This window comes from Curcuma longa, chromosome 1, assembly GCF_044706935.1.
Source record: "Curcuma longa cultivar G26 ecotype Majalengka, Jawa Barat chromosome 1, ITB_CL_G26_1.1, whole genome shotgun sequence".
NCBI classification, from domain to species: domain Eukaryota; kingdom Viridiplantae; phylum Streptophyta; class Magnoliopsida; order Zingiberales; family Zingiberaceae; genus Curcuma; species Curcuma longa.
The window spans coordinates 4,792,710-4,801,501 of NC_133861.1; the positions used below are offsets into that span (position 1 = coordinate 4,792,710).

General features: G+C 35.2%; 1 pseudogene; it reads right to left on the minus strand.

Moving 5' to 3' along the window:
• Window positions 1-1,573: 1,573 nt before the first annotated feature.
• LOC141837739 (homeobox-leucine zipper protein HOX20-like) lies at window positions 1,574-3,049 on the minus strand (annotated as a pseudogene).
• Window positions 3,050-8,792: the final 5,743 nt, after the last annotated feature.

The window sequence follows — 8,792 nt, forward strand, 5'->3', positions numbered from 1 at the left end:
AAAAATTCTTTGTTCGCTCCAATAGTATCATTAATCGAGCTCACTACTCAACTAACGATTGATACAATACAAACCACCTCAAATCTAGAACTCAAGATTTTAAATTGAAGTTATTAGTTGATTGTCATTCCATAGTAATTAACTAATACCTCTTTTTTCAGTCTTTTTAAGATTAAACCCTCACTTTGCCTAGTATCCAATCGACATCAACTTAACAAAATTTTCTTTGTCTAACATTCGATCAATTTTGATGTTAACTTTGATTTGTCGAGATTTTTTTTGTCTAAGATCTGGTCAATCTTGACTTGTCAAGATTTTATCATTGTTTAACATCCGATCAATTTTGATCTACTAAGACTTCACTATTATCTAGCATCTAATCAATCTTGATATGTCGAGACTTCATCATTATCTAGCATCTTGTCACCCTTGATGTATCAGAACTTCTTTATTGTTAAATATCTGAAAGTTCTTGATCTATTTGAACTTTATTAGATATTGTTAAGTGTCTAATCGATTTTGACCCACTTGAATTTCACATTTCATATCAAATGTTCAGTAAGTGTAATCTATTTGAATTTTACTTTTTTTCAACTGATCCTTATTAGACTTTCAACCGTCAAATATATAGATTATGATATAGTGTTGTAATAATTTTGTATTTATCATCCTCGTATATAGATGATATAGTAGAAGATAAAATTCAATAACATAAAGGATTCATATTAAAAACTATGTTGTGATATAGTTGAGTTCAATCGCTATGCTTTGCTTTGCCTTGTGGTCTTGCTATTATGGTGCGGCGACAGTCTTGCATTCATCATCCTGTCGATGCCTTTACTCGTTAAACTGGCGAACACAGTAAAACAGGCTCATCTGAGAGTTCAGAGTGATCTCTCATCAAATCTAAACTCTCCTTGAGAAGAAAGACAGCAAACTATAGCACAAGCTTCCGGAGGAGGTAGAGAAGATGCATGGATCAAAGCATTGAGACTAAGTGAGTGAGTGAGTTTTGGTGCACACACTGGCACTGCGCTCTGCCTACTGTGTGTGTGTCTCCGTGTCTGTGGTCCCATTCTGGAGTTGGTAGTAGCCTTTCTTCTTCGGCCAACAAAGCGAGGGCACGTCCACCGCGAGGTACAACGAGTCCATGTGACAGATACTGTGAACATGGCACTACAAGACACGCCCCTTTCACTGTTCACCGTGGTGACTCATCAGTCGCCATAAAAGACTGCCATGGCACTGCGGCCTCCTCTTCAGCGAGGCCACCAACTGTTTTTCTTTTCCACCGATGCCAAGGAAAATGATGGAATGGAAGAGGAGAAGCAGCCATCGGATGCCATCGCTTTCCGGGTTGACAAACGAGCAGACGCGACAAGGTCTCAGAGAATATAAAAAAAGCGACAATTAATTTAATTCGATTGGTTGTTCATCGTCACTGTTTTACGTAGAAAAATGTGGGATTTCTAAAAGCGACCTCCTCCTCCGTCGTCGTCTTCAGTGACGATTGAAATGAATTGGCTCGATCGAGGAGTTCCTGGCACTTCGATATCGATATCCTGAAATCTGCTAAAAAAAAGTTGTTTTTTTTTCTTTTTCTTGAAGACTGCAAGTGTATCGATCTCAGAGAAGTCTTCTCCGGCGAATGAATTGCAGTTATTTACAGGGAGGTTTGATTTCCACAATAAAAAATTTCGATTATGTTACAAATCGCGCTCGTCTACGGCTGCGAATCGTAGGATTATTGCTACACTTGATTGTTGATATATTAATGATGGAGATCGTGGCCATGGCTACCTGTGGCTACTTGCAGTTCCAGTGATCGGAGAAGTACCAGTTGAGAGTGGGCGGCTGCTCGTCGGAGAAGATGCTGCTGAATGCGTCCTCCCGGTCGAGGAATTCCTCCTCCGGCTTTAGCGTCTGGCGTGGGAATCCCTGTCCCTTGAGAGGCAATTGGGGTGCAGAAATTGGTACGAAGGGGGTGGCGGCGCCGCCGAGCCTGGCGGCGGAGTTCGAGTCTGCCGGCGGTGGATTCGGCTGTCCGGGGCTGTTCGCGCCGTTGAGCACGTCGCTGGAGACGCTGCTGTCCGACGATCCGGCGTCCTTGTAGATGAGTTCCGGTGCGGGGTCTTCCTCAGACGCAGCCACCGCCGCCTTCTCCTTGGAGACCACCGGCCCCGACGAGTTGAAGCTCGCGCTCTCCTCCCTGCCCAATTTGGCCTTCAGCTCTTCGATCTGGATCGAGCACATGACCGATCCCAAATCAAATTTTCATATTTGAGGAATCGAGGGTTAGATCGATCGCAAGATGAATGGATCGATCGCGCTCACCTGGGCGACGAGCGCCTCCTTGTCGCGGCTGAGCGCGTCGTAGTCGAGTCGGAGCGCGTCGTAGCCAGCGCGGAGGGCGGCGTAGTCCCGCTCCAGCTGCTTGGTCTTCGACCGCGCGCGGCGGTTCTGAAACCACACCGCCACCTGCCGCGGCTGGAGGCCGAGCTCCTCGGCCAGACTCAGCTTCCGCTCCGACTCCAGCTTATTCTCCACCTCGAAGCTCTTCTCCAGCGCCCGCACCTGCTCCACGCTCAGCCGGCGCTTCTTCTCCCCCAGCCCTACCGTCCGCCGCCGCAGTCGCCGCTGTCTCCGCCGCCTCGTCCTCGTCTTCCAAGTAATCGCCATTGTTCTCCTCTGCGCAAATCAACCACAATTAATACGCTTTCCAAGCCATAGTTCCAAAAATTCAATCACGTTGGTGCCATTACCAATTGAGCAAATCGCCATGAATGAAGCTGCGTCTGCAATGGGCCTCTTCATGGCGAATCAAACTTCGCGGTGTCAATAAAAGCAGAATCTTAAAAAGTGCAAGAAAAAGATCAAAAAAGATGTGATCTTTGGAGATCAAACAAGAAGCAATCAATCCACCAGTTATTGATAGCAACTGAGGGGCCTCTTCCGCAACCCTCATTTATCTGCTTCAGAGCTCAAGCTCTTCCCTTCCAAAGCTTTCTGCCATCACCAGACAAACAGAGAGAGAGAGAGAGAGAGAGAGAGAGAGAGAGGCAGAAATGAGGGAGCTGGTGATTCCCTGCTGCTATAAGGAGAATGAACAGGGCCAACTGGGACCTCGGGTTAGGTTTGGTTAGGTTAAGTTAGAGTTAGGGTTAAGTTCAACGATGAGTTTAGATCAGGACGGGTTTCTTTTTTCATTTTGGTCCATATAGTTTTATTTTTCAACTTAATTTTCTTTACATTTCAACTATTATAAGGTCCAGAGAAAATATAAGATCCGCATAATTGAATTGATTATGATATCAAAGTTCTTAAAATACAAATTTTAAATAATATGTCATAATCAATTATAATTTCTATTTACCTCCTCATATTTATTATTTTTAATATTAAATTCATGATATTAGATCATACGATAATAATTTTACTGTTATGTTGATGTTTTTCTTCATCAAAATAATATTTTAATTTTAAAAAATATCAAAAGGGTGTTTCATTTTTTTCTATTTGAAAATACTATTTTTTAATAGTATTTTTTTCGTAAGAACGGTCACACCGAACAATTTTAATTAAAACTATCACAATATAGAGAGTAACTTTGATCGTGAGCCATTTTAATTAAAATTAAATCATATAACAAGAGCAATTTTAACTAAAATAGCTTTAACTTTTTGGTTAAAACTACTTTAAGTAATTTTGATCAATTATTCTATATTATAATAATTTTTATTAAAATTGCTTCAATTATAATAATTTATATTAAAATTGATTTATATTATAGTATTTTACACTACTGTTTCACATTATAATAGGGGTGGCTAAAACTACTTCAAGTACTAATGATATTTTACTAATTTTAATTAAGTTGATAATGGAAGAAGAAATTTTAATTAATATTTATATAATTTTGACTAAAAGTATTTATAAAATTTTAACTAAAAATGATATAAGGTATTTTAGAGATAAAAAAACAGGTCTATCCTTTTGATATTTTTTTAATATGGGATATTATTTTGATGATAATAAAAATAAAAGGCTCCTTTTATTTTTTATTTTCTCACCAGTTCATAATAATTAAATTAAATCAAATCAAATCAAAATTAATTACACATTACCTTAGGAGAATTGACTAATTTTGAAGATGACTTATTTAGTTTTATAAAAAAATTTCATCGATCATCAAAATAAATCAAAAAACACAAACGATGCATCACTTTGCAGTCATTTTACTATTGAAATTTTGCATGTTTTTTACTCGTAGGTGTTGATTTTGTCTAATTAAATTATGGGACAGACAACTTTAAAGAATTGACAGTGAAGACTCGTAGATTTTTGCGTCTTGTAGTGTGTTTTTGGATGCATCTTGTTACTTGTGTTTAGCTGCTTAACCTCATAATTGAAGCTACTGTGTTGGTATTTATTTGGATTTACATGTTACAATTATAACGTTAACACACACGATATTATCATTAGGATAAACTTAATAAAGTGATCTGATTGATATTAATTATGAGTTTAATCAATGGATATGAATTTTGTATGTAGAAAACCTATTAACTAATTTTTATTATTATTGATAGGATGATAATGATATATATATATATATATAGTTGTCAAGGTGCTTATTTCGATCTTTAAATTCTTCCGGCTACAATAAAAGATAGTGATGACTCTCGATTCAAGTTTGATTTATAGTTTTCATGGTCGTTTTTGTTTTGTTAAATTACTATATATATCAATGATAGGTTCCTATTTAGAATTGTTCCTAGTCTATACGGATTCATGTACGAAGAAGAATGATTCTTGTTTTAAGAAATCTAACATTGTTAAATACAATTTCTTAGCCCTTAATAGTTTCAAGAGTAATATTTATTTATTTATTTATTTATCCTAAATTTTGAAAATGATGTTGATCACAAAGGAGGGTGTGATGGACAAAGAGCCCTCATTTAAATAACATCATAAGAATATAATGAATGAGCACAACATCTTTATTTTAAGTTTAATGAGTGTAAAATCTATTAAAATATTGATATACAAAATTAAGATCTTAAGCATCTTTATGGGAATTATTTTGATAGTTTAATTTGTTGTAGTAGTTTTAGTCAAAACTTACTAATTATTGCTATATCTTTTAATTAAAATTGCTCAAATAGTATTTGATTAATTAAAATATTTTATCCTAAGTAACTTTGACTAGAACTACTTAAAATGATTTTGAGCATATTGTTTTGATCAAAGCTATTACAATAGTAAGGAACAAAGATGTTTTTAAATTGAGTTGGTTGCCATATATATCAATTATGTTCTTTAAGATATCTTTAACACATCTATTATGTTCTAAACTTATTATATAGACATATATATATTTGTAGATAACATCAAAACGGGAAGAAATCCTAGATTTTATAGGTATTGCAAGGGCAAGGGATATCAAATCCAAAATTGTAAAAGGCATATCCTCCGATCCAAAGACGAGAAGTTTCTATGTATGCCGCTAGCTCTTCCTCTTTAGTTGCTCCATCTAAACAAAGCGTTAAACATCGAGTGAGCAACACTCTATTTTTATACGCTCTACTTCCATTTTAATCGAACTAATTCAACAAGTTATGCAAACTCATCATACCTCTAGCCTTGGTAATCAAGAAAAATCTCTCAAATTATTTGACTTTTGATTTAGGAGATGCCACATTACATATTAATCGCAAAATTTAAAGTTTGTCAATCTTCATAATAGATGTGGTATGTTTTGTGTTGTTGATGGATAAACTCTTCCCATTTTTGAAGTTGGTTCGTTAACTATCACACTTCATAATTCACGAGCATTGTTTCTTGATATTAATTGTTCTATTATGTTCCTAATACTTCTCCATTACAAAAGTTGTATGATCATCCTCCAAACTATCAATTATGAAGGAAATTTGGATGTGTTTACTTTGTTATTCTTTCTAGTTACTATCCTCCATTACAAAATTCGTGGGTAATCTCATCTTTTCCCGTAGTGTTAGTTACTAGAATCAACATTATATGATCCAAAAGTAAGAAAGATAATTTCTCTCAACACACATATTTTCATCTTTATGTATCTATATTTCCTAACAATTCACAAGTTGTAGTTTCTATTTCTATCACCTCGCTTTGTTTTCATATATTCCTAATTTATAGGTTGAAACTTTTCCTCTTATGTCTTAATCGCTTAGGACATACATATCTATTTATGAAACTCTTTTTTTTTGTTAATCTATATATCCAGCTTTTGTGATCCAATTAATCCTTAATGTGGACGACTTGACTCCATAGATCAATCATTAGATAAATTCAAAAAGCACAAGTGGATCCTGACATGACACCCAACGTCACCAATGGTTCGAACTTCGTGGGCATTTGAAAATGGCCAATGTGAGATTTTAACCCTCGTTGCATGGAAATCATCCTTGCCTCCTGGAGGGGCATATTTGTTGGTGCAATCGATCTCTAGTTAAGGCTAATCAAGTTGACCAAGCTTGAATTGATCAGAATTGGATTTCAATATTTGATCAATATGTTAGTTGCTCGAGTGAAAAGTCAAGTAGGTTAAGATTAATCAACTACTTGATAATCGATCAAAAAAATGAAAAGTTCAAGTGAGTCACGGTTGACCGAACACTTGGTGATTGGAAGTCTAACATGGAGTTGACACGAGACAGAAAATTTAAACCGAGCACTTAGTGATCGGAAGTCCAACAGAGAGTTGGCAAGTGAGAAGTTCAAGTTAGTCATGAGTGACTAGACACTTGACAGTCAATATGGAGTTGGCAAAATAAGAAAGTAAAAGTGGGTCATGATTGACCGGATACTTAGCAGTCGGAAGTCCAACAACAAGTTGGCATAAGGCGTGAAATTTCGGCAGGTCAAGGTTAATCAAATGCTAAGCAACAAGGAAGTCCTAGCAAGTCAAAGTTGATCATATGCTAGGCAACAAGAAGTTTCAACAGGTTTAACCTTGATAGAATGTCAATTAAAATAAGTCCTAGTAGATTGAGATCAATTGGATACCGGACAAAATGAGAATTCAACTTTAATAAAACTGAAACAAGAGTATACAGTATTGCTACCATACTACTATAGTACGATTAACAATGATCGTGAGCAATAATTTGTTACAGTGAATTGATATAGCTTAGTAACAATTGATTGATGTAACATTACAATGTACAGAAGCTTTAAGAATCAATTGGAAAACTCCATTGAGAGCATCAACTGATTGATAGGTTTGATTAACTGATGATACTGTAGCAGTGAACAAAAATTTCATAAATTGATTGGAAACCTCGACTGATGGCATCAGTCGACTAATAACGGGTATTGGTTGACTGATATAAATCAGGAACCGAACAGAAATAAATTGATTTGACTATGAGATTCAATTGATTATGCATCAATTGACTGATGGTAATTAACAATCGACTGATACTGAGATGGATGGAGTCGTTAAGCTGATAGGTCAGTGCAGCATTCAAATCTACAATGGATTAATCGATTGATCGATGAAAATCAACTTCGACCTAAAAGTTATAAAAGAAGGATTTCGAGAAGATTTTTAACACCGATTCTTGAGGGTTTGAGAATGAAATGCTGATGCATTTCTAGACCAATAATAGGAACTCCAAAGTTATCAACAACGATCAAAGTGAAACTCTCATCTTATAAATTTATTTTGCTTTCATTTGTAATTATCTTTTTGTTTCATGGTTGTATTATTGTTAAGGTTGTAAGAGACTTCTTCGCCTCTAGAATATATCCGAAAAGGAAATGGATTACTAGTGGTAGTCATTAGGACTAGGCCTTATACGTAGTTATCTTGGGAAGCAGTAAACCAAGTAAAATTCACCGTGTTAACGTGTAGTCTTATTTTGTTGATGTTGAGTTTATTTCAAATTTCCGTTACTTATTTAAATGACAAATACAAAATGAAATGAAGCAATTAAAGCTAGTCACACACTCTATCTCCTCTAGTTTACACGGATCCTAATAGTATCAAACTCCTCTTTAAATAATATTCAACCGTTACCACCACTTTATATATATATTCACATATAATTAGAATTTCAAATTGTCCTTCTTTATTTACCACACTCGCTGCTTTGTCTATACCTGACTCTTTTCAAGCAAACAACAAAGAGTGCAAATCGAGCCACCCTCTCATAGGATCAAAACGGCTGTATTCTATTAAATAAAAATCTGATATATAGACATTTAGGTCATCATATAAAACTCGACTATCCATATATGGTAAAATTATTTAGCTTCAATGATTATCAGAATATATATTTTAGTTTTTTTTCTTCATCCAACTCCACTATTTTTTGATATATAATAAAAGTGTAACTAAATCTACAAGCAATCCAACAAAGTCAACTACCATTTTGTTCAAGAAAATTGAAAAACACACACACACACAAATAATTTCACTTCCTCACATATAGTCAAAGGAACAAGTTTTAGATTTCTTCACAATCACAAAATAAGCCAAGACATAATTATTTTATGCATAACTGCTGATGATGTTGAGATAGATGTCAATCTTCTGGACCAAATCTATTAAAACAAAGATAAGATTGAAGATTATTGAATAAATAAATAGAAATGACTTATCATTTAACATATGAAAAATGATTCTGATAGATGACACTTGTCATTAATTACTGGGATGATCTCATCAAATCAGAAACTAAAAAATAATGGAAGAGATTTGATGGAGCCACCATGAGACAATATGTTTGATATATATATCTCGTGGGTTT